This window comes from Phaenicophaeus curvirostris, chromosome 11 (assembly GCF_032191515.1).
Source record: "Phaenicophaeus curvirostris isolate KB17595 chromosome 11, BPBGC_Pcur_1.0, whole genome shotgun sequence".
Classification (NCBI taxonomy): domain Eukaryota; kingdom Metazoa; phylum Chordata; class Aves; order Cuculiformes; family Cuculidae; genus Phaenicophaeus; species Phaenicophaeus curvirostris.
In genome coordinates, this window is record NC_091402.1 from 11,853,833 (window position 1) to 11,880,774 (window position 26,942).

Here is a 26,942-nt window from a genome sequence, read left to right on the forward strand (position 1 = left end):
ATCAAAGCCACATTTCAATTCCAATCTTCTTCCTCATTTAGCATTTCTCCATCTCAACATTTTCACTGAGGTCTAGTAGAAAGAATAGTGTACATTAACACACTGTGTACCTATTCAGCCAGCTTTTGTCTGCAGAGCAGGTTTGCCTATGGTCTTGCCTTGCTGTGCCCAGGTGTGCACAGTTAGCAGGGTAAAAACACACCTGAAGGGAGGTGGGAGGAGATGGAGCTCTGCAGGAACTTATTAGAGAAGCTGGTTGGTAGAGGGCATTGGGCTGTGCCTGGAGCTGGGAGGAGGCTGCTTGCTGGCTTCACACCAAGGAGCAGAACAGCAGAGTCAAAGGAGAAGGGGCTTTGTAGGACCTGTCCCTGGTGAGTTGATAGAAGGCTATTAGGGGTGTGCTGCAGGTCCTGCCATTCCTTGCTCAGGGAAGACTTTTTGCTGTCAAAAGGCTTTTAGGAATTGTAGAAGATGGTGGAATAAGACTTTTGCTTGGAGGTAATTTCTGTCTTTCTGAGGATTAAGTGCAAGATTGAGTAAATTGCTCTGGTTGAAAAACAGGGTTAGGCTCTGTTTGTTTATGTCTGTTGAATTCTGTTGTCGGAACTTTTTTTTTTTACCCTGCTATCAAGGGAGCTGTTTAGGAGATAAAACTAATGTAATAATATTTTGGTTTCCAGAAGACGTGAATGCATACCTGCAGTGATTTATTACCTACTGCTTACTGTCCTGCAGACAAGCTATCTTCATTTATGTATAAGAACCATATGTCCTGATACAAGAATTGAGAAACAAGGTGCTGAGAGGTCTCCAGGTATATTGGTACTAGTAGGTATTGCTATGTCAGTCAGAGAAGCCTTGTAACTAATGAGACTCCTGTGAAAAATTGTGTGCCTTTCTGGAAGGTGGTGTCTAATATTTGCTGGTTTTCTTATGGATGTAAATAAGGATTAATAGGGTTAACTTGTATTTGGAAACATCTATGAGTTGGCTGTCGCTGACTCATTTGGATCTGCTTTAACAGGTATTTGATATTTATTTGTATGATTAGGTTGCAAGGCATATACAGCATATAGTAGACAATCAAGGTCTAAAGCTGATCAAAACCTTAGAAGGCATATATGTGTATCTCCTGCTTAAACTATACAAAACCTCTGAGATGAGTATTTTCCATTTCTGTGCTGCAGTAGCTAGCAGTACATAAAGCGGATGCACTCTGTGCAATGTAACTTTGTGTTCTTTGCTGGAGCTTTTGCATTGGAGCTTTATGTTGTTCCTGGATCTTCCTTCCATTGCATTTGATTGTTCCTTCCTTCTATTCTATTACGTATTTTTTTCATGCTTTTTGGTAAGTGTATGAAAAGAATACCGAAAAGAAATACGTAGAGCTTATCTAGTTGATAAGCTGCTGTATAGTTCCCCCCTCAGCTCTCTTAGATAGCAACTTCTTTTAGGTGCTTGGATAATTCCCTTGTGACGTGATCAGTTGCTCAGAGATCTGGTGACGAACAGTCAGTTGTTGCCCTAAAGAAAGCCCTGACACCCCTCACTCCTGCTTTTGAGGCAGCCCAATACTGATCATAAGCTGCTTAGCATTCAAGGATTAAGTGACATCCTTAATGTTGTACAGTTATTATAAAGTTCATGTTATTGGTATTCATTTACAAATGTGTAAATAACAGCGTTTAACTCTATAGGAGGGGACTTGGATTTGTTCAGCAGAATGCGTCTAAAGTATCTAGAAAGCCAGATGAAACCTAGGCAGTCTTGTGGTGTGTAATTGCAAGCAGCCTGTATGTGGCTCAGTCCCTGAGCAGCTTTACCCCGTGGAAATACTAGGTAAGGCGTAGGTTTCAGTGTATTAGGAAGTTTATAATCTGTATAAAAATGTCAAGTCAAACAGCTGCCTACTAAATTATTCAGTGTATTGATAGAATAATGACTTTGAAGATGGAGATATTGGACTTGACTCTTTCAAGAGGAAGGAGGAGGGAAATGGAATAAGCTGCACTTGATTCCAGCTAGATCATAGCAAGATCCCTAATGTTCTATACCACCTTCAAGCAGTAGATTCAAGCCGAATTAAGAGGTAGGATTGATTTTGGCACTGATATGAATTTTAAATTAATGTCGGTGTTAGTAGAACTGGCTAGAAAACCAGAAACCTAGAAAAACAGGCTTACATGCTGAATATATAAGCTTTTTATATTTAAGGCAGAACAATAAACTTTTTTTTTCCGGAAAAAACAAATATAATTGATGATACTAGGCCTTCTATAAAAAGTCCATACTCCTAAAACACATGCAGAAAAACTTTGAGCTGCCTTGGCTTTATTTCCTAGCCTTGCCACAACTTCCCTTCTCAACCTGTTCCAGTGTCTCACCACTCTCATGGTGAAGAAATTCTTCCTAATGTCTAGTCTAAATCTGCCCTGCTCCAGTTTATAACTGTTCCTGCTCGTCCTATCACCACAATCCTTTATGAACAGTCCCTCTCCAACTTTCTTGTTGGCTCCTTTTAGGTACTGGAAGGTAGCTGTAAGATCTCCTTGCAGCCTTCTCTTCTGTAGGCTGAACAACCCCAACTCCCTCAGCCTGTCTTTATATGGAAGGTGCTTCAGCCCTTGGATCATCCTTGTAGCCCTCCTGTGGACCTCTTCCAACAGCTCCATATCCTTCTTACGTTGAGGATTCCAGAACTGGACACAATACTCCAGATGAGGTCTCACAATGGAGGAATAGAGGGGCAGAATCATAGAATAACCAGGTTGGAAGAGACCCACCAGATCATCGAGTCCAACCATTCCCATCAAACACTAAACCATGCCCCTTAGCACATTGTCTACCTGTGCCTTAAACACCTCCAGGGAAGGTGAATCAACCACCTCCCTGGGCAGCCTGTTCCAGTGCCCAATGACCCTTTCTGTGAAAATTTTTTTCCTAATGTCCAGCCTAAATCTCCCCTGGCGGAGCTTGAGGCCATTCCCTCTTGTCCTGTCACTTGGGAGAAGAGGCCATCACCCTCCTCTCTACAACCTCCTTTCAGGTAGTTGTAGAGAGCAATGAGGTCTCCCCTCAGCCTCCTCTTCTCCAGGCTAAACAACCCCAGGTCTCTCAGCCGTTCCTCATAAGGCCTGTTCTCCAGCCCCTTCACCAGCTTCGTTGCTCTTCTCTGGACTTGCTCCAGAGCCTCAACATCCTTCTTGTGGTGAGGGGCCAACCTCAACCTCCCTCAACCTCCTGGCCATGCTTCTTTTGATGCAGCCCAGGATATGGTTGGCCTTCTGGGCTGCAAGCACACGTTGCTGGCTCATGTTGAGCTTCTCATTGACCAGCACCCTTAAGTCCTTCTCTGCAGGGCAGCTCTCAATCTCGTCATCTCCTACTGTGTACTGAAAATGGTAATTGCGCTGGTCCGGGTCCAGGACACTACTTGATGAGCTAGAATTCTACTTTCCTGAAATTTAGTGTCCTGACTATACTCCTAATCTGTCCCGTATCCCTCTGGACCTTGAACTCTACCAGTGCATGGTCACTGCAGCCCAGGCTGCCTCTGATCTTAATATCATTGGTGAGGTCACTTGTATTGGTAACTATAAGGTCCAGTATTGCATCTCCTTATGTGGTGTTTATCATTGGGGCTAAGAAGTTATCCTCAATGCACTCCAGGAATTCTCCTGGATTGCCTGCTACTTTTCCAGCATATGTCGGGGTGGTTGAAGTCCCCAGTTGGATGAGATCTTGGAGCGTGAAGCCTCCTGTAGCTGGAGGAAGAAGACTTCATCAGTTGATTCTCCTTGATCAGGTGGCCTCTAGTATACATTAAGCATAGTATACAGTCATGTAAACTACATATGTATACATATACTGTATTATACACTTGCTAGCCAGCTGTTTTGCAGTAAGAATAGAGGCTTCAAGGCAGAAAGTCTGATTCATGTAAATGTAGCAAAATTGTTTTGTTACTTGTTTTTCTTTCTAAGCTGCACTTGACCCAAGGCTTTAGTTAAATAAATTACATAAGTAACGCATTCACAAACAAACAAACCTTCTGTTTTGTTTAAACTTTAATTTCTGAAAATTTCAAGTGTGAGTGCTTATCTTGATAGAGTTAAATTTCTCAGCATGTTTCATGAGATGTGTACAAAATTTACTTATGCCATCTTACAGAGCCCTCATTTTTGAGGAAAAGCATATTTACTATAATGCATATGTAGATAACTTTACTTCCTTTTATACCTTGAGCACTGGCGTTTTGTTAGATGCTATGAACATCTTATTTTCATATTTTTCGATTTCATAGGAAAGTTAGTACTCTCCTTTTGGCTTTCAAAACATATTTTCTCATCACCAATCATGGCCTGGCAGCCACAACAAATCTGTTTTATTAAAAATAAATGTTTGGTGGAACAATGTAACTAACCAACTGGCTATTTTGCCATGGAGACTGCAGTTAAGGAAGTGGAGCTGCTGGGGTGAGATCAAATCCTTCTCTGAACTGTTCAGCCTCCCCAAGAATGTGCTGCCAGTAGCCAGGCTGGCTGAGTGGTGTACAGGAGGCTGGGATGCCATCACTGACAACGTGGGTGCAGAACTTCCACGCTGCCTACTGCACCAGTGCTGTACTGGTGTGCAGAATGCAAGCTAGAAAAAGATGCTGCCATTTAAAGAGCTTCAGATAGTTATTGATGAAATGGGAAATAAGTGTGCAAGCTTGGAAAATAACCACAAAAATCTAGTGGCTTTTTTTCACCTGAACTCTGCTTGTCCACTTTGGTGTTGGTGCTTGCTGTTAACAGAAACCATGCTGCAGCGTTGTTTCCACTCATCTATAGGGGGTCAAAGCATCTCCCTATTTCTTAACCCCCCTCCCACCTGATCCTGGTTGCTTTGCCTTTGACCTCACTGTGATGTAACTTTCCTGTAGCCAGCTCAGATCCCTGAATGTCAGTGAGATCAAAACATGATCTAGTGATGTTTCAGTATGCTTAGGATCAGGTTTGCCTAGGTGTTCTGCCTACACAGTTGAAAATATGATGTAGTTGGCTGAGTCTTTTATCCTGGTTTGTGGGATTCACACTTGCCAAGTTCCAGTTTTGACCTTCACGAACAGGATTTTGGCTGCTCTTGTGGGGTTATTTGTGATCCTTGAGCAAGTCTGTCTGTGGCTTCTAGCTGTACTCCTTTCCTTTGATCTCCATCCTCTACCCTGTGGGCTGCATCAGCTTAAGAGACCGTCACCCCATCAAAATGAAGCTGCTGGGAGTATTAGCCTTTGAGAAGCGTGTCACTGTTAATGTGTTCTTTTTACTGAAGTAGACCTTAGCTCTTGCTTAAGTTTTAGTGTCAGGTGCCAAAGGATCAAGGCTGGAGTACCTGTTACTAAGAACAGAAAAGAACTGAGCAGCTAAGAATTGAAAAAATACTGTGATTTGTATTCACTGTTGTTTAAAATGATGCTGTTACCACAAAGATCGAAGGCTTCTTTCAGCCTTCTTTCATCTGCATCGGCTTTAGTACCCATGGAAGGAAATGATGTGCTTGGACTAATGCTTCATGGACCGCTGACTGTGTAAACAAACCTGGCCTGCTTCTTAATGCAAGTTATCTATGTGTAAAAACATAACCTGAATTATGTAGCTATAACTATGTTAAACTAGGTCAACAATGACAGAACCTAATGCTGACACACTAATTTGTACAGCTAAATTCATTCATACTTTTAGATTATGAAGGTTATAGGTGTAAGGAGTAAGAGCTGCATGTTTTGGGTTTTTTTCCTGCATGTTTTTTAATGTACTCAAACTAATTGGTTGATTAAGATTAATAGGATTTAATAATGGAGAGGGTGTCATGACAAAATTCATGGATCTGAAATAGGGGGAGATTGTTTAACTGATGTATGCAGCAACAGAATACAATGAATAAAAAAAAAAAAAAAGTAATTTATACATATATTTAAAAGGGGGGGATTTTGGCAGTTCCCATGCTTATTATATTTTCTTTTCTTTTTCTCTAATTTTCCCTGAAAATAATACTGTTTAGTCATGATACTGCTGTAATAACTGAACCACTGGAAGGATCAGAAGAAAAAAGCTACCCATATAAATTACTCCTTGAGACCTGTTCTGTTTTGACAGATGTCAAGGCTGGGTAGCTTAGCTTGTTCCACTGTTTGTATGAAAAGGGCTTGGTATCACCAGAATGCAGACTAATAGCTTTCTGTGCTTCTGAATGTGGATAGATTACATTGGAATAGATTTTTTTTTTTTTTGCTTTCCACCTTCCACCAAGTCATAACCTAGTGACTCTGAGAATAAATTGATAAAATATTCCCTAGTTCTTTTGCAGGATGCTGCTGCAGGAATGGGAAGTTAAAGGGGAAGAGGAAGCATGCCTGCTGGAAGGAAAAATACTCGTGGCCTGTTAGTGTTTCTGTTTAGACTTAGGAAAACTAAATTGAATTAGTTGAAAACTAAAGGATGCAATTTGCTACTGTACATCAAGCTCCTTTGATTTTACAGTTAGCACTTAGTGTGTGTGTTGGTTGTAGGTGATAATTATATGTGGCTTTCACTTAAGTCTCTAGCTTTGAAGTATTTTAATATTATTGTTCAGGACTTGTCTAATTTTATACCTTAAAAAAACAAAGTGTCTAACTTGCATATTAAACAGATGGCACTAAATTAAATAAATGCATTTTTTTGGACTTTGGTATTAGTGTACTGATTTCAGTTGTCATGGATGGGGGACAGTCGGATCTCTGCCACTTGAATGTCATGTACTCCTTTGTTTTATTTCAGATATGAAGTTTTTGCTCAGTTACTTCTACCAGTCTTTCTGGTATTGTTTCCTGCTCTTAGGTTTTTAGCTTGTGCCTACCTTTATTTGATGTCTGCTGCTACTAAACGAGGAGGCTTTTTTGATTTATCGATTAGCTTCATCTATAAACTGATAATCTAGAAGTAACTTACCTTAAAAACTAAAGATTGCATTTTGTTATCAGTTCTTTGTTATTCTTGGTTTTTTTTTTTATGAATCCATAGGAAGAAACCTCTGACTGGTAATTTTATAACGTGGGTTTCTGTTTAGTGATGAAATTGCCCTGAACAAGAAAACCTGAATGCTCTTTCCTGGGAAGTGAGACTTATTGTCCCTCACTTCCAAATGTAATTCTTTGCAGTTGGGATGTTTTTGTGAGGCTTTTGCTGTTGTTGTGTATACTATTCATTTAATTACACTTGCCTGCTTTCCTTGCTGTGCCTTGCTAGAGGAGACTGAATAGAGTAAAAATATTTTTGATAGTTTTCTGCTGAATATTATTGCTGCAAACTATTGACTGTTCATGCATCAGTTTCCGGTTCTCAAAACATTGCATATAAACACCTTTTTTAGCTGGCTGTTAAGGTCAAGGTGGCTTCTGTGGTTTTTGCTGCTAGCTTTCCCTGGTGGCATCTGGGACTTGCTAAATTGATTCTCTTAAAGATTGATTATGCAACAGTTCTGTTTAGTTACAATTCAGCATTTCTAAAAGCTAGGCTTTTCTCGAGGCAGTAGTAGAGGCATTTCCTTGGAAATCCACTGCTTTCCACAGAGTGCTGCTCTTCAAGTAAGATCTTTGCTCTCCTGTCTTCATCTTGGACCGTCAGTGAGCCTCCAAGAGCAGGAGTAGCATGTTAATACACTTTTGCAGATTTTTCAGATCATAAATAAATTGAAATAAAGCAGTACATGGTGTATTGAAACTTCCAAGTCCACCTCTTCATTCCCCAAGACTTCAGAGAGCAATAGGTTAAAAAACCCTGAAGATATGCTACTTGTTATACTGTGGTACCCTTGAGATGAGTAGTTTGCAGTGGCAACCTGCGAAGTTGATGTGGACTTTCTAGTCCAATGGTGCAGGCTTGAATTTTTTGTGTGTTTTTTTTGTAATGTGACTATCCTGTCTTCTGTTCATCTGACCTTGATCATGTTGGTTGAGTAGAAAAATGTGCACTTAAATATCTTATTTATGCTGTTGCTTTTTATATAATAGAATGGAGGTAAGTACTGGGAAGTAGTTGGTGTGCATGTGTTTAACTTCAGAACCCTTTGCAGACTTCGTGTGTGTCTGCACTGTGTGACCTAGTTATGTAACTTACCAATTTTTGAAAGAAGCTAACTTAGAAAGCAGAAGACCTTGTTTTTGGAGAACATGGTGTTGAGGGAGTATGTGGGCGATCTGAAATGTCTTCTAGCTTGCAAGGACAAGGAACAAATTAAAGAAAAACAAACAATTTAATGGCGATGGAGCTGTAGTTCTAGCAAGGATAGACTGTGGGCGTGCATCCATTTTATCTTGTTGCAGAAGATTATTCCTTAACACAGAAGGTCATAAAAATCTCACTGCTGATGATAATCTTGCAAAAAGTTTAAAATGTAAAATGTTTTACTAGCAGTAAATATTTAAGGCCTTCATTTACAGCAGTTGGGGGACTATGTGATTACATACATTAGCTTGCAAATAAGCACTAAATTGTCACCTCAAATACAAACTGAGTGGTAAAACATATGAAATTTACAGCCTAGGCTGCTAATTATTGCAAGTTGTTTAAAGATTAATTAGTACCTGGGTTTTGTGGTTTTTCTATCACTGATAGTTCAATTTGTTTTGCAATTGGTTACGAGTGATTAGAGATATTTCTGATCACTTACAATTTTTGCTTCTGGCATTTCAATCCCAGTAAGAAAAGATTTAATACAACAGTGATAGGAGTAAGAAATGAAGGGGAACTAATGGTTCCCTCCCTTCCCTGGTAGGTATAGCCTGTTAACTTCTGCTTGCTCTTTCATGCAAAGAATCACTGGGATGTGACATTGAACAATATCCTTTGCGCTACGTCCTTTGGCTGAGGCAGGCTTTTGGCTGAGTTGAAACTTGAAAAGGAAGTGCAGAAATACAGAAGCGTTAGGAGATTCCATCTATTTTTGATTCCATCTGTGGCAGACTCTTCAGAGTCACCAGCAGGCAGAATAGTTCATGGCTAGTGATAGTTTGTAGAGCTCATGAGATCTCTGTTCCTTTGGGAGGAGGAGTTAAACTTTGGTCTTGTACAGCATTAGAGCTCCCGCATAGGCTTTTGAGATCTCATTAAAAATTAAGGAGGCTTATAAACTTGTAGCTTACAGAGATGGTGAATAAAATGTGGTTGGTTTCTCAGTGAGGATCTGGTACTACCCATCACCTTCTATTGCTTGTAAAACAAGCTGGGCGAACGACAAAGATGTTGCTATATCTAGGTAATGAGAAAATGCATGCAAAAAATATGACCATCTGAAGTGGATTTTCCCTTTGTGCCATTGAAGCTTGACATGTTCAGTTAAAATAACCTTTGGTAAGTGATTGGGTTGATGCACTATATGCAAATGAGCAAAGGATCTCTTAATCAGCAGTTCAGAGAGACTAGAGTATCACTCACAGATGACGCAAAACAGTTTAATGCATTTCATTACTTTGCATTTAAAGTAGAAAGGTGATGAACACATCATCCTCTTTGAATACAGTCTCCTGTATTTATTATGGGCTTTTAAGTGATCTATGGACTCTATACCTGTATCTCCATGGGGAAAATAGCTTTGAAAGATCATCTCTTTCAAACAGGTGCCTCTTCTCTGTGTACAGTCAGTAAGCAGTTGTTCTGAGCCTATTCTGATGGAGCAAGGAAGCCCATTTTAAGTAATATGAGACAATTTTAATGGTTATGTAACCTATAAGTTCAATTTATGAACCAACTGGTGAATCACTTTGAGATTTCTTTGACAAGCTCTCAAAAAAATTGTGGTGTCTAAAGATTACTTTATTATCAATACGCAGTCATGGAGGTCAACATTCTTTTCATTTGTGAAGAAAGCGACATCAAACAAATGGCCTTGTAAAGCTTAAAAATCCAATATTAATGTGTAATGCTTATCCCCACTTGATGAGACCAAGGTATTTTGCTACCTCCAAATAGCACTGAAATATTTAATTTTCACTTTTTTTTTTGTTACAATAAACCGCATGGGATCTCTATTTTGACAGCATTTTACTTTGAAGTTAAACCTATCAAACCCTGGGAGAGCTATGATGGTGATTAGGCTTTTTGAGTTTTTCCTCCATAAGATAGATTACACTTGCAAAATGCTTTTGGCTGACTCACTACACAATGTTTAAGTGCACAGGAAATGCTTCTGTGACAAATGCATATTGGATTTATATTTCAGCTTCAGAAAACTGTGTCTTTTCCATTTAGCTCCCATAATCAATCTATTGTGTTAATAACAATGTTTGAATTCATGAACAGGAGGCAAGCCAAGGATTCAAGTATTACTGAGGAAGAGCTGCACCATGGCTCAGCTATAGCTGCAGATGATGCTGAATCAAGTGTGAGGTCCTGTTGTGAAAGACATATGCCTCAGCAGGGAAGTTGTGACTGATGCTTTATACCATCTTAGCTGGACTGCTTGCTAGTCATCTGTTGACACAGGTGGTAAAACTGGGTGGTACTTCAGAGTTAGTGTCTCCTGGCTTTGTTCTTGAGAAGGTAGCAGAGCCAGGTCTAGGGCAAAGGTAGGTGTCTGGTAGGTGTCTTTGCTCTAAGAAATGCCCTCCAGGAGCAGAAACAGGGGTAGCAGGAGGAGCACTTGTAGGGTATGCCTTCCCTTATAAGGGCTGGTAGGGCTGCTGGAAATTAAAATAATCAAAAGCGGGTTCACATTCATTTGATAGCTTACGGGCTTATTAATACAGGTTATTAAGTAATCAGGCTGGTGGCTCTTGTATTTCTTTAGCTTTGTTGTTAATTGAAGAATATTGCGTTTGTAGAAAGTGAAAGATTTGAAGGATATCAAGTGCATATTAGAAAGCAGAGAAAGCTCAAACAGTATATAGGGGGTTTCTGGTTAAGACAAATCTGCAGTCTGAGGGCTTCTGGAGTGCCTAATTTGAGACTGGAGCGAAGGAAAGAGATGCAAAGTTCTCATAACTTCCCTCATTTAAGCTTTCTCAAAAACAGTGAATTTGGACAATAGGACAAAACTAGCCTGTGGTTTGACAGGCAATGATAAATGTTGAGTGCCAGCGAACACAGGTTCAATAAATCTAAGCCAGAATACAGCTAGGGGCAGTAAAAAGGTGAAAAAACATAAGTAAATAAGTTGGTGCACGTTTGAAGTAACCAAGGGAAAAATTTGGGTTGGGGATTCAGCCTGATGCATCAATAATGTTCTTGCCATCGACCAGGCTCATTTTTTCTCCTGTAGATAAATATCATGACCCTTACTCTGCAGTCTTATCTCACATAAGTACTCTGAGGAAAGATGCATTAGGAATGTCAGTATTTGCATATTATGCTAATAGACTTCCTGGTGGGAAATGCACCTCCACTTTCTTCTTTCAGCTCAGACTGCATTAGTGTGTCAATATAAACTTGGAGTGTGTTGTTCAGATTTCTGCTGGCAGCATGCAAGATTAACTCTTCTTCAGGCTCTCATCAGTACTCCCAGTTGCCAGCTCCCAAAGAACTACCTCCACCTGAAAAGTAATTTTTTTGTGCAATTACACAGTATTTCTCTGAAATGAAGTGGTGCACATCTATTTTTATTTTCTGTCCTTAGTGATTTTTCTTTGAAATATGTGCTGTTTCTTTACACGAAATGAGAACTGGGCAAAACTGACTTTCTTTTGAATTTCTTGGAAGTTGTAGCTTCCAGAACAAGTGGAGTGGCAAACTGGGGAGTCGCAATGAAAGTGTGTTGTTGCCTTTTCCTTTGGAGACCGCTTCATATCTGTGTTCTGAAGTTTTTTTTTTTTTTAAGCCTTCTGTTGAGAAGTGATGCAGAAAATACTGAAGCTGCTAAATTTGGTTTTTAATGTGCTGTTTCCTGAAGTATTACCTAGGGGAGAGAGCACTGTCTATTTCCCTTGGTACCTTTTCCAGTCTGTTCTTCATGTAGAGTGGAGGTGTGTGTTTGAATTGATTGGAAGCTATGCCAAACCCTTCAGGGTGTGGGAAACTTTTTATTATTTAGCAAAATTTTTGGGGGGCTGCTGAATGTTTGGATGTAATATAATTTAAATACTTTAGGTTTTCAAATCTGGAAGTCCAGTTTTGGTGCTGCTTGTGAGGATAATGTAAGATTCCTTTAATCATAGTCTGAAACGTGATTATGAAGAGCAATGTTCAGCTTTTTGCAATTACTAGGGGATGAAAAAATGCTCTGAAAGTTCCTATTCCATGTTTTTCAAGTCAGTGCTTCTCTGCCAATGCAGTGTTTTAAGAAATTGTCTGCAGAATGTTTTAACCAGTCGCCTGTTCCTTCTACACTAAAATTACTCACTATCCAAAGCACTCAATGGACATATGGGAGATCAGATGTCCTACTTGAGTGAATATCTTACCAGTGTAAGCAGATCCAACAGAAGCAGTAATAGACTTATTGGTAAATACATATGATGAGATTGTGGGTGAAGAGAAATGAAGATTTGATCCAGAGTCTCCCGCAAGTAGCAAAAAAGAACCACCCTAGCAAACCAAATATGATTCTGAAGGTTGTATGACAGGCGTTTTGTAAGAAACCTCTCTTCTGATTTGGCTTACAGCCCTATGAGCCCACATAAGTTTGAGAATACTTTAAGAGATGGATAGGCAAATATAAAGATCAGAATTTTCAAAGTAAAAAGCTTCCTTTTTTTTTTTTTCTTTGTTTTCAGCATTAAGGGGTGGGTTAGTAGGCATCTAAAAATACATAGCAATGTTGGTGTTAGAACATTTTTTAACTTGTGCAAGTTGTCTTAAACTTTCTGTGAGTGAAGTGATAAGTTGAATGCTTACAGTAACCAGTAATATTTTGATTGGTATGAAACTCTTAATTTCTTCCTCATGTCTAATTAGTGTAGCTTCATATCAAATATTTGTCTGCTCTGCCCAGTGTTGTGTTCACTTCAGTGGGGCTCCATCTGGCTCTGCTTTCCTTGAAGCCTGTTCAGCTATGAAGGAGCTTGCCCATACTCAGCACTGGTGCTGGATCCCACCCGTTGCCCATCAGGTGGTTTGAACTGGAAGGGAACACTTCCCTCCTGCAAAGCCGAGTGTCAAGTACTGCTGTGTAAAATCACAGACAAGCCAGTCTGATTAATTTTGAGTAACTATGAAGCCGAGGCTGAGAAATGTCACACTAGGCCTTTTCTAGAAGCTGCTGATTACTTGCAGGCAGTAGGTATTTGTTAAATGAAGCCATAACATGCCTGTAGACTACCAGCAGTGTAATTCCTTAGCACAAAATCTCCCACAGCCAAGCTGGTAAGGGCGTGTGGTGTAGAAGCTTTTTGTTTACTTGGGGACTATTCTTTTTTTTTTTTTTTTCTCTCCTATCTGGGATGTTGATAGTGTGAAAAAAGTTTGTATTTCTTGGTATGTTTGCTGCATTATGGTGCTTATCCAATATTAGCTTCACAAGAGTATCTTCCCCAATGGAGAGCCATACTGAGTTAGTGGTGATGGGGATAGGGAGGAGAAGTTTCTTTGGGAAACCAAGAGTATTTGAGCAGCAGGGGAAGATGAGGACTCACTGTGAGATATTTTAGCAGCTGAAAGTGTTTATCAGCCCTTAGTGAAGTCATTAGAGTTGAAAAAATAAGGTTCAAGTAGTCCAATTTGGAATGTGAGTGTGATGTGCAGAGTCTGCAGTGAGGAATGGACCGGTGACCAGTGCATCATGGCAGTGGAGTTTGGGTAAACTCTGAATCAAGTGGTGGAAAAAATCTGTAGAGTATCTGACCAGTTTACATCTTCTATCTTGTGGCGCTTTAATGTCTTTGAAAATAACAAACTAAAAATAATAATCTTTCCTGCAAAATAAGTTAACATAGAAAAGAATTAATTTAACTGCTTTAAAATATCATTAAAACTGACTTCCCATATGAATTTCTACTTTCAGGTATTGGAAATTTGACTGAAGTCTACATATCATGCACTGGAGAAGGTAAAAAAATTTTAATACTGACTTTATTTTTGTTGGTGATATTAATTTCTTTCCTAATGTCATTGTACTGAACGTTAAAATTTTCTTTCCATGGTTTGTGCTGTAGACTAAAGAATCTGCCCCTTAGTTTGTCAGTACATTGACAGTGGGATTTTTTGTTAATTTTTTTTTAGAAGAATGCCAGAAGTCTGCATTGAAGTTCTTAGGGAGTATATATTGCATTTAGGGTATTCTGCGTGGAAGATTTATAGAAAACATGGAACAGCTTGCCATCAGAAAACTATTTTTGTAAATACACCACTGTTTACAAGACTGTTTAACTTAGTCTTTTACAAAAGATTATTGATATCCTGTTATCAATAGTGTTTTTTTCTGGTTTGACTTTTGTTTTTCTGGCAATGCAATTTTCAGTGTTAATCCTTGTATGATTGACCCTACAGCTGAATTAGCCAAACTAAGCTGCAGCATCTCTTAAGGTAAAATTTTTGTAGTGTCATCCGTCGCTGCTTGAACATCCAAAGGAATCAATATTGTTATTTGAGAGGTTTTGTGCTATTCATCTTGTGTTATCTTGTGGGTGCTTTTTCAAATGTCGAGTATGAAACATAGATTTAAATGTGAAATAATTTGCTCTTTGAGGTGTCCAGGTATGGTCCAGTGAAGAACAGGCAGTTGTCCCTGTCTGGCTGTGCTTTCCTCTGCATCCCTACGATGTTGCTTTTGCCCCGTTCCAGAACTGTCCTGTCATGGCTTTACTTGGCTTCCATAGATAAAATTGATAACATGCTTTTAAGTATGAATTATATTATCTCTGAGGGAGAGCAAAATCTTTTCAGAGCTTACAATGAAATATTTAAATAAATGTGGTCTTCCTTCTTAGCTTTAGACATTATTGCTCTGTCTGTTCAGAGAGGTTACAGATGCCTTCTGATCAAAGCAGTTTACTACTCAATTATTCTTTTGTTTGTAGTAATTGAGAAGTTTCTCCTTGGTTCTGGGTGGCGTTTACAACCAAAACTGAATTTCTACTGTAGATCAAGTAAACTATTCTTATTCAGCTTGGGCCTTCTTAAATTTGCAAAGCTATCTGTGTGAAGTTTTCAAAGACACTATGATAAATTTTGTGATATATTGCTTTCTAGTGGTCTGAAAGGAAAAGCTTATTTCTTAATATAAAAGATAACTTTGAATAATGGACTCCTCATCCCTTTGGACAGTACTGCTAAATTAGCCTCAAAGCCCTTTCTCAGTTGAAATCTCGTTTTCAGGTTCCACAGAGTAAAAAGGAGATACTGATAACCATTTCATTTGGAAAGTGTTTTCAATCTGCTGATGAAAAGTACTTTTGAAGAGTTAGGCAACCTTGATTAATTGAGCCTGAATAAGAAGTGCAGGATCAAATCTTGGGATATTATTTTTAGGCTGCAGACTTGTGTTCTGCATTCCAAATCCTTAAATGCCAGTTTGATAGCAAGTGTGAATGACTGGAGTAGACAGCTATATGCGTACTAGTAATGGCTTGCAAATGCTGACACCACTATAGAGAGCAGACTGGAAATTGCTTTCTGTTTACAGAACAACGTAACTATTTGGTAAACACTCCTCATTAGCAAGAATGTGATCAGAATTTGTGTTAAATTCCTCAGTTCTGTGATACAACCTATGTGGTATTTGTAGTGAAGTGGTATTAAAAAAGGCTGAGTGTGGATAAGTACTTAGCAAATTCAAGCGCTTAAAAGTTTAGCGACGTGATGTGTAATGTTTAGGTATGATAATATGAACCAGAATTGTGTTGTTGTGGTGTATGGGTAGGGAAGTCAGAATAACAATCTGATCTGAGATCCTAAGCAGAGTTTGTACAAACTTTGCGTGTCTAAAATCTACCCCTTGCTGATGGGGCTTTTTGCCAGCAGCATACATTGAGAATCCAGCATTTCGCTTTCAGAGAAATAAGCACAGCACGCTTCAGGAAAAGGAGGGGTCCACACATGTACTGAACAAAGTACACTTATGGGGACTGCAAATTTAAGTTTTATACATGCTTAATCTCTAAGGGAGGGGAGGATTTTCTAACCTAGAATCCTAAGCAGCATTTTGCTAAGCCATGAGCAAGGAAGAGAGGAAGCCAAGTTTGGAGTTTTGCTTCTGGTCTGGTGAACCAAAACTGGCTGTTGTTCACCTAAGTGACTCAGTAAGTCCAGATTTGAAAGGAAACACTTGTGTGTTGTAGTAGTATAATTATGAAATTCTACTTTATTACCTGTCAAGCTAATTAAAATAGCTACAGGCTAACAGTCATCTTGGAAAGCTTGTAGCATCTGTATTCGACCAGACTTGCCATATAATTTTAATTAGAAACATTACCCATAAACACAGTGTACGGTTGCACTGGAGAAATGTTCCTGCATATGTAGGAACACTGAACATGCTGGGTAATAGCTCTAGGAAAGGACATGAGAATGAATGTTATTTCTGCCCTATAGTCAGAATAGCCGTTAATTACAACATGGTTTGGAATTGTTGGGTCATTCTTTCTCCACTGCAATCTAGCATGGAAGTGGTAGTTTCTTATTTGCTTGGTGTGTGAATATTTGTCTTGTAGCTCTTAGCTTCTTGAATCTGGAGAGCTGCCACTCATTCCAGGTGGAAACTTGCTCAGCTGGAAGTACTGGGCCTACTGTATGTAATTTTTAGATCACTCCTTCACAGATGGGAGTCTTGTGGTCTTCAGGCATCCCTCTATTCAAGATCCATAGAAAACTGTCCGACTTCCTAGCCTCCTTATTGCCAGGTGTCTGCTGCTGTGTCATCTTAAACTATCCCCACTTCTCTGAAGATCTGTTATGTCCTTCTTTCTTTCATTATCTCCTTCTTTCCTTCTATCTTGGTCCCTTTCTCCTCCTTTGCACCTTCTGTGTCTCACTGCCAGCCCTCTACTTAGACATTTCTTTCCTCTGTTTTAGTTGGGTTTCCCATGCCTCCTGTGCTTCTGTCTGTGTGGAAAGCCCCAACAATTAAAATGGTATCAATTGTTCTGCAGTAATTTGAAATACTGAATTAGCAAAATTGCCATTTTATGGTCGATTTAGTGGTGCCTTTTAAAAGATCAGCTGTTTCTGTGCTCTTTGAAGTTGCACCTCGGAGACAGTTTGCTAATTTTACAGCAGAATGAAACGACAACTTTTTTTTGTATGTATAACTTGAGTTATAATTAATTATTGAAGGGGCAGCGTTTTGCTTGATATTTTTCTTTTTCTTATATGACAGTAATATTTAAGATGGAGTACTCATGATTCTACTTTTCATAAGAACATGGTGAATACAAAAGCACCAATTGGATACTTGAATGAAATTTTTACAAAGTTATGTTAAATGTCAGGGGTACCTGCCCAGATCTCTGCTGAAAGCAGTTTTGGAAGACAAGTTGTTATGCGATGTGACTCATTTCAGTCAGAGCTTACTCTTGCAGTTGTGCAAAACTTCTGGAGCGTGTTGTGTTTCAGAATACGTGTGAAGATGTGTTGTCTGTCTTCCCTGAGTATGTGCAGCTGATGATAATGCCAATGATCTGGTAAGGCAGCAATGCTGTTATTTATGAAATCTGATGCAAAGAATATTTCGATGTGAAGCAGATCTGCTCTTCTGTACTACTTTGATATTGTAAAGAGATTATTGTGGCCTTACAAGAAGGTTAAGATGTCATGAAGTTAATATACTCTGAATATAGGCCTGTTAAAGCCACTGTTGCTTGTGATTGATGATGCTTGTTATGATGGTAGTTTTAAATCCTGTGTTGGTGTGTGCAAATTGCTGTTTTCCAGCCTTCTCAAGGTTGTAACTTTATCTTGCAGTGCCGTGCATACTTAAGGATTTCATATTGCATTAGCCTTTGATTAAGGGGAAAGTAACTTTGATGATAAAACACTACTAGAAATGTTTCTGTGGACTAGCTTGGGATAATTTATCAATCATTCTTTATGATTAAGAGCATATTTTGGGCATGAGGGTCACCCTTTTGAGGATTAATATTGTGAGATAAACAGCTAATGGCTCTCGAGTATTATGGCCAAAAGCAATTATGGCATTTTAAAACTGTTCATTACTACAATAGAGAGTCACTAAACTGAGTAAGTTTTAAGCCATTGCTTAAATAGCTACCTCAAGATACATTAGGCTTGTGATAGTTGTTGGTGCTTCCCCACTGCGTACTGTGGCAGAGGCAGGTCCTGATAGTTGCTTTTGCCTATTCTGCTTTTTTCCCTAGTAATGGAACTTTCTGCACCCTTCAGGTTAGCAATTGAAATAGCCAGTTGGCAGTTTTGGAGTTCTTGGAGTTCTGTGTAAATAGTGAAGTAAACATGTAATTTTCACACAGCTGGCTTATGTCTATAAGCGGATGTAGCTGTCTGCTTCTTATCTTCTAGGTTTCAGGTTTCCTTTCTTTTGTCTCCTTTTTTAATTCCTCTAACAGTGTAGTCAGGTGAGCTTCAAAGTACAGAGGAGCAGTGTTGGGAGGACAGCTCCTGAACTGCTGAAAGATGGAGCCTTCTTCTGGGTGTAAAAGTCGTAGAGTCTGAAAGCAAAGGAAATATGTCTGAGATAAACTACTTCCATTTAATAAAAAAGGGAGAGCCTTAAACAACGAAGATACAGGTAGCTGCTGTCAGAAGCACTACTTAAAAGGAATGAGAAACTGTCTTATGACGGGATTAGTGCATTGAGAAATAAACTGCTGAATCACTGGCAGCGAGCAAGCAATACAGAGTCCAGAGGCTCTGCAAAAAAATAAAATGGCTGCTGTAATTCAATTAAAATCACAGTAGGATTTGCTATTTGAGGTGGTACATTCGTCATCCGATACCTCCTGGCTGCTGGTGCCTCAAGGGATACTTAAGTGAGAGCAGAGCTCCTGAAAACTGGAGTGACAGGTCTGCCATGACCTGATTCTCCACTTAGACAGATGCATTTTCCCCAACACACCTGTTCATTTGGACGGCTGCTTGGTCTTCATGCATTTGGCACTTTTTAGTAGATTGTTAATCTGAATAGAGTCATAGTTTATCATGTAATGTGGAAGAACACAACCATGTGCTTTCTTGCAGACAAATAATCAATTATTAACAAGATAATGTTGAGGATAGCTAAATTCAATGAGATTTGTTGTATTTAGTTGTGGATGTATGCTGGATTTCTAAAATCAAAAGCAATTTTTCACCCATTATAAAACTTTCTGTGAAGCAATTTAAGCTAGAACTGTTGCTCCCTTTGCTAGAACACTTGATTTAAGTCTTCCTGTGCAAGTTTATTTGGAAAAGCATCTCTACGTCCTTGGGATTGAAAAACCATAAATTTATTCACTAATCTTGATAAGCAAGCTTCAGACCTTTGTGTCTACACTTAGTGCTTTATAGTTAGCCAGGGGAAAAGTTAGTAATCTACGAAGCCCTTCTCAGAGGGAGAATTTTTTTGGCTTGAGCATCTTGATCAGAATCCAGCATCAAAATAGACGTGAAAGTGCTTTCTCAAACGTGGAAGATAAGAGGCATTTGAAGTGCAACCATGCAAATGCCCTGTGTGACATGACAAAGTTAAAAGCAGAATCCATCTTGGATTGAAGCAAGAGCTGTCATAATTATAAATATTGAAAGTTATTGTTCAGGGTTTAATAGAAGGGAGAAAGTAGTTAGAGGCAGTCTACTTGAAGATATGTAGCACAAAGAAACAAAAGGCCAAGAAGGTAAACTAGAGCTTTAGCAAGGCAGTTGTAGTAAGTGTTCTTTCCCAAACTAGAACAATGATCAATCTGCCAAATGAAGGAATGACAATTATTACTTAGGGGGAATTTTTCAGTCTATTTTGAATTTTGATTCTTGGTTTCTTTGGATATAGGATCACAGTTGAAATTAGTGTCTTTATTGAGAAGGAAAATTAAACCTGATCGCTTATTTACACTATCTTAGGAAGAACATCTTTGCCTGCTTATTTGGAAACACAACTTTTCTTCTTTCAATTTCTCAATCTTACTTTTTTTTTTAAACTATAAAAACTTAATGTTGCAAGTTTTGTTTTCATAGGATAGTTGAGTTTGGAAAGGATCCGTAGAGATGATGTAGTGCAATTGCTCTACTCAAAGTTTTCTAATAAAATGTTATTTTGGAACTTATTGAGTGGCAGCAGTCCTCAATACACCATGTACATAAAGGAGGAATCAGAATATGACTCTTTTCTCCAATATGTAATTCCTTCTGGTCTTTTTTTCATCACTTCAGCTCCCTTGCCACTCTTAAATCTTTTAAAGTTATCACTGTAGTTTCACAGCCACTATTTTCATTCCTCTTCACATAAACCAACTCCTTTCTATCAGTTCTTACCTGTAGTGCTCTTACTATAGGAAGTGTGTTTTCCTTTGTACTTCTGACTCGTTACCAGATATGAGCATGGAGCAATGCAGGTTACTTGTACCCTACTGTAATGTACTTATTGAAATAGCTTATCTCCCTAATATTAGTATTTACTGAATATGGAGCCATATAGCTAGTAAACTGTTTCATGTACTACTAAAATTAATGGGAATTTGGAACAGCTTTCCCATGCCCCTCTTCAAAGTAGTTGAAAGAACTTGTGTTTCCTTGTTTTCCTCCTAATCTTTGTTCCTCTCATTTCACAAGAATTATCACAATTCTAGTGTATCACCTACTTTGATAAGTGAGATGTTATCTTCAGCACGGTCCTTGAAGTCTCTTTTTTTTTTTTGCTTCCACAGGAAGCAGACAAGGAAAAAAAACATGTTTTCATGCAGAACAGATGTGTCCCGATTTTCTTTGTTTTTGTTTAGGTTTTGCCACAGTCTGTTATCCTAGAATTAAAACACCTCTTCAAAGGCTGATGATTAGAGCTACTTCTTACTCCTGCAAAATGTCACAATAGCATTTCTCTCACTTTTTCTTGATGTTTTTCTTTTTTTAAAGATCTTCAGTACTGTAACTGCAATAGGCTGTGCATCATGTTCAAGTGGCAGAACTTAAACTTTAGGTTTCACCATTGACAATCTCATATCAGTAATTCTTGTTTTAGATAGTGATGCAAAAATGTTGCTCTTTTTGTACATCTGGATTTTAAATTTTCTGGTCTTTAGTATTCATGTGTACTAAACAGTTTGGATGCTCTTTGGGCCAACTCATATCTCTTCAGCTCAGCACAACCTTGCTCAGATCCGTTGTTGTTCCCTATTACCATCAATGCATATGAAAACCTACCCTAGTTACTCTATTATTGTTTTTGCTGTACCATTGACTTTGTACTTTATTGTATGCCATTCTATAGCCAGCTACAGCCTTTCTCATTACTTTTTAATAGGGGCTATATTAGCTTGCCTAGGCTTCTTTTTAAAGTAGAAGGATATTTAAGGGGAGTGACTGACCCACCAATAAAGTGCATGCCCCTTACTTTCTGGCAGTTAGCAATAAACTTTCTTTTTCTTCAGCATCTGTTTGAGACTTCAATATTGTGCACTAATTTCAATTACCATTTAATTAGGCTGCACATGAGTTGGGGATGAATGTGGCTATATGCAAGCCCTGAAGTCTTAGCTGGTGCTGCAGAGAAGATAGCACAATGTCACATATACAGCCTGCAAAAACAGAAGGTCTTGTGGCTATGGCACATGTAGTATGGCTGGTTGTTACCTTCTTAAAATTCATCTGCTGTTTTTCACAATTAATTGCATTAGTGTGAACTTTGTGTTTCTAACCAGATTGAATTCTTCTGTTTATGAAGTTCGCTGCCTATATTTGTCTTTTCACAGAGAATTGTGGACCTCTGCTTACTCTTTCAGCTGCCAAAAGTGTGCGCAGCTGCTTGAAGTCATTATGCAGCGTTACAAATAACTTCAGACAGGAGATGTGCTGCTTCTCTCTCCGGTGGAGTGTTGCTCAGATCTGGAAGTTGTTTCAGTTTTCAGACAACTGTAGATCTGAACTAGTAGTCTGGGCATCCCCGTTCTATACTGTATCTTTGTTGCTGTCAGAGCTCATCACATATATCTGCCAGACCGTATGCGTGGCATGCGTGATAAGTAACTGTGGGTTTCTGCACAGTCAATCTCCCAAGGAGGTGCTGTCATCTTCACTGGATTTCCATTTCTTTGTCTCTAGTGCTTTCTGCAACTTACTGTAAGTAACAAGTTACGTTGTCTCCACTTGTTATGTGAGCCTGGCTCTAGCCAGTGACCTGAAGGTTTTACACTTTTGTAGGCTTTTGGGTCAGCTTCTTGTTTTGGTATCTCCACTCCTACTCCCATATACCGTGTTTACCATCTGCATTTTAGAGGTACACTTCAAGTATTCTTATCATTCCATATACTGTATTTTCAACTTGGTTAATTTTGGCGAGTTCCCTTTCCGTAATAATAGATGAATTGGTTGCAGTCTTTGTTCTTCTGCTACAGCCGGTAGCAGAAAAAATTGTTGGTTTGTAGATGACTTTCATTTTCCTTCCTAGACTTTTTTTCATGCAATTCTGCATTTCAATGCTCTCTGTGTACTAAAGCTCTTTATACTGTGGTGTATTTTTAACTAATGATGTGTCACTGTACCAGCTTGGATTTTCTTGTATCTATTCTGTAAACAACTAAAGTTCCTTTTAAAGGGGAGGAGGAGGAGAAGAAACAGTGCCAAGGAATTACAAGTCGCACTCATCCTTGTGCAAGCAAAAAAGATCAGACTGGCCTAGGACCAAATTAATTAAATGTTCCATTTAGTGGAAGGTGTCAGTTAGGAATAGATAATACTTTCCATTTGAAGTGCTTTGCTGGTAAAGAATAACGTTGCTCTGTGTGAGCAAGCAGCTTCTGAATGTTACACAAACGTCAAAGTACTAGCAAAAGTTTTAGGGCTGAGACTTTGCTGGTGAATGTTATCTCTTGGCAGGTTTTTCAGCTCCAGCTTTTCCAGTAAGAGGGGCAGCATCAGCAAAGTGCTTTGGGATTACAGGAGCCAGAAGGACCAAAAGCATCATGGAATCAAAGGGAAATTTGGCGTAGTTATTCTTGTTAGTGGATTGCAGTGCCAGGTCCATGAGGAACAGGAGAAAGTGTGAGTTTAGAGAATAATAGTGGATAGAGTAGCTTTTACATTTATATTTAATGAAGTTCTAATTGTGACATATGATTAGATGAGTAAACCTTCTGGGATTAAGTTTGAGAAAGGAGTTAGGAAATGGACTTGGTCAAAGGTAAAACAATGCATTCACAAGATGTTTTATTTCTTGGCAAAGTGTGTGTGGGGTGGAGGAGACTAGACTGCTTTCCTATTTAGAATTTTTCTGCAGTAGTTGAATATAGTCGTAGTTTCTGAATCTTTATATGTATGTCCAAAGTCAGTTAACTGGAAGATGTATCCTTAGGCTGCGTAGAAACGTTACTTCACCTACTGTAGATTAGGTAACTTTAATAACCATTTACTGATGTAATACTGCCCTCTGCTTAAGGAATACCAAACTTCATTGCACAGTTGTACACATAAAACAAATGAGAGCAAAACTTATGTGCATTTTGATCATATATGATTTTGTATCATACATGGCTCTGGAGGATTAAATCCCTGGTGTTTGTAGAATGCAAAATGTAAGCACTGACTGGATCATCTCTATTGCTTGTTGATCCTGTTGCCCGTCCGGTAGTGTGGAATTCTTACAGTTATAGAAATAATGTGAAGTCTTTTGTTATTCTGCTTTAAAATGCTTATGTAATAATTTTAGTTTATTACAAGAGTCTTAGAGGGCTTGTCGGGCAGGAGAATGAAGCTAACTTACATATGCAGGAAACTCAGACTGAGCCATTGTGTGATTAATCCGCTTGAAATAAATACCAGAAAGATAAAAATTATTGGCTTGTCATCTGAAGTGACTTAGTGCAATGCTTGACTTCCTCCCCTGCCCCCTCATATCGACTGTAAGCATCTTTGATATGGGTCCGAAATATCATTAATTACTATTTTCAGTGAGGATGTAGGGCAGAAATCTTCTGTTCTTCTTCCTCTTTCTCCTTTTTTCTGGGATCAGCTTATGGGCCACTTCATAGACAAAAACTGTTTGACGCTTATCTTCTAGGTTGACTACATAGCATTGGTTTTTATCCCCTGAATATTTTTTTAACTGCGCAGTCTTAAGTTCACTTTTCACACTGGCCCAAGATTTGTTCAGCATGATTTAGCACCTTGTGCATTCAGTGATGCCCTCTGCACTGGGGACAGCTGAAACCTGCAGAGACAAAATACATGGGAGAAAACCCAAGTAGGTTACAAATGCAAATAGAGGTGTTAATACACAATCATTGTGGCACACAGACATCTGGCAGGATTTCTGGTTCTCGGCTTGAGTGAGAAATATGAGGCACAAATGTGGTACCGCTTGTCTTGTGGGTTTTTTTTTTTCCTCCCAGTTCACCAAGTCACTTATCACTTCTCTTGATAGAGCCTCAGCTTGCAAGTGTTCAGGCGTGTCTCAACCTTAACCAAGGAATTAAGCCATCTGGGCTGGAAGAGATTAAAATATTAACAAGAGCATAATCAAGATACAGAGTCCCTGACAGGTGTCAGCTGCTCTGTAAGGTGTAAGCCCATGCCTGCAGAGATGAAGGGGACTGTTCCATGCAGGATGTGGGCAAGGCTGCAGGGTCCTCCCAGTGTGCTCCAGCCGCTCTAGTCCCACAGGTCTTGTAGGACCTCCCTGAGCTGTTGTGTAGCATCCAGGCATGCCGTGCATTCAGCTGATGTAAATCCGTCACTTGACTAGCTGCACTGGAGTGACAATGATCTGTCCAAACTGATCTGTCCCATATTCTTCCAGTGGTGCTTGTGGGGGATGGGGTGGAACCTAATTTCAGAATTCCCTTCTCAAAGTCTAGGGTTAGTAATGTGAAGTGACAGAGTTAAAACTCTGCATTTTATATAAGTATTAGATGTGAAGTGTTCTGCTTTATTAAGAAAATCTGTTTGGCATTCTGTTACAGAAGAACTAATTGGGTCCACAGTGAGTGTATAAATTAAGTTTGCCTTACGTAGCACCACTAATTTATGCACATCAAGTTTTAAAAATGTACTGGACGTCTTTAGAACAAATGTGTGGCTTGGGTAAGTTAAAAAATGGCAAAATGACTAAAGGATGTACAAGTATATGAATCTTCTTCCCAAAGCATACACATACAATTGTGCAGTAGGTAAAATACAGATGATACGAGGTATGTTAAGATGAAGAGTTTTTAAAGCTCCCTGCTTTTCTTCATTTATCAGACTTGACCTGATAATTCGCAACTTATAATTATTGGGCTAATTAAGTATAATTTCCTTAGAATGTGATGATTAATATCTTACATTTGCAAAACGAATCAGTGAACATTTGTCTCAAAGATACAGAGGAAAGCACAGAGACATGAAAAGGTATGGATGAGTGTGATGTCATAACTTTTCTCATGATAATTGGAGAAACAGACCCTGAATTACAAAGTATCTTTTTCTTGCTGAAATTAGCTGTGTGTACTGCTCCTGGAATCCCAAAACACGAGTAGACATGGAAGGTCTATGGCTTATTTCTGCAACAAGCCAGGATAAGAAAGCCCGGTCTATACATTCATGAGTAAGAAGAAATGGATGTGGCAGAGTGGATGGCTTTCCCTAAAAAACACAGGAAAGTAATACAGAAATATGCTTTGCATCCTGCAAGCATGGCTGGGGAAGGAGCATGTGCCCAGGCAGCTCCCTGGTTCCTGGGACTGTACACATGGGACCTTTCCCAATTTCCCTGCACATTGAAATGCACCAAAGATTTATCAAAGATGTTATGAATATCAGAAGTTAACTTGATATTGCAAGCTTACTGCATTATTTTAGCAAAGCATATGGACTGATTGTTCTGTCTAGCAGAGAAAGTTGGTGTTTTCTAGACATCTGCGTTTCTTAAGGGAAGAGAAGGTGTTGGAGTTTAACTTCTGGGAGCAGATGTATACAAGGTGAGGCTTCAATTGCATCCGGATATACTTTAGATATTAGGGAAAACCCTTAGCAAAAGGAAAAGCCTGGGAATGAAGCTTGGAATATTGGGGATTCTCTTTGGATGGTGGATTCTCTTTGGATGGTGAATAGGATGGATAGTCCCTGTCAGAAATGCTGTTTTTGCAGGCAATTGTAATGAAGACTTAGGATCATACCTTCTTCTCCCCTTCAATAATTCAGGGAGCCAGACCATAGCTTGAAGGAACGGCATCTCTCTGGCAGCAGGCTGTATGGAGAAATCTGCTGAGAATTGCTTACAACTTGACTGTTTTTCAATCAGAAATGCTTAGGAGTACAGAAATGGTAACAGGGAATTTACATGTACTATGTGTTTGTCGAGGACTGTGTTAAAGGAGACTGGGGCCAAAAAATAATCTTTCTTCATTTACACTTAAATTGAATGAAAGGTTGCCTTTGGATATTTTACTGTAATGTTTTTTCTCTTGAGAAGGGGTCTGGTGCCTTTACAGCAGGCTACAAGTCCCTTCTTGGGAGCTAGATGTCTCTTCTCAGCTCTATGTACTGTTTCATATTGGATAAAAATATATAAACATAGACAAACTTGAAAAACAGAGCGTCCTGGTTCCTGGGAGTGTAGTCTGACTACATTGCAGTGGCAGCAAGTGCTGTAGCCTGGCAGCAGCATGTGATCCAGCCCAGTTAACATCTGAGTTCTTGAAGCTCTCTGGGTTGCAGCGGCAGGGAGGAATTGAAATACTTTGGTATTGGATGTTCCTATGCTATGTGGTAATAGAGACTATAATGCCTTTGGAGCAGGAGGTCTTGGGTTGCCTGTGTGTTAGATGAGTTACCATTTCAACTAAGTCTTAGCTAGCGTGGTTCTCCTGCCAGTGTTTTTTTAAAGGAGACAATAGAAGCAGTTGATCACTTAAA

The 26,942-nt window shown here is 39.1% G+C and overlaps 1 protein-coding gene across 2 annotated transcripts in view; it reads left to right on the top strand.

Annotated features, from left to right (window-relative positions):
- CNTN4 (contactin 4) overlaps positions 1-26,942 on the top strand; it is a 332,207-nt gene that overhangs the window by 26,617 nt on the left and 278,648 nt on the right. For both annotated transcript variants that reach the window (XM_069866137.1, XM_069866140.1), the window contains exon 2: positions 13,957-14,001. The gene's annotated coding sequence lies outside the window, so the exon portion shown is untranslated. The remainder of the gene's footprint in view (positions 1-13,956; positions 14,002-26,942) is intronic.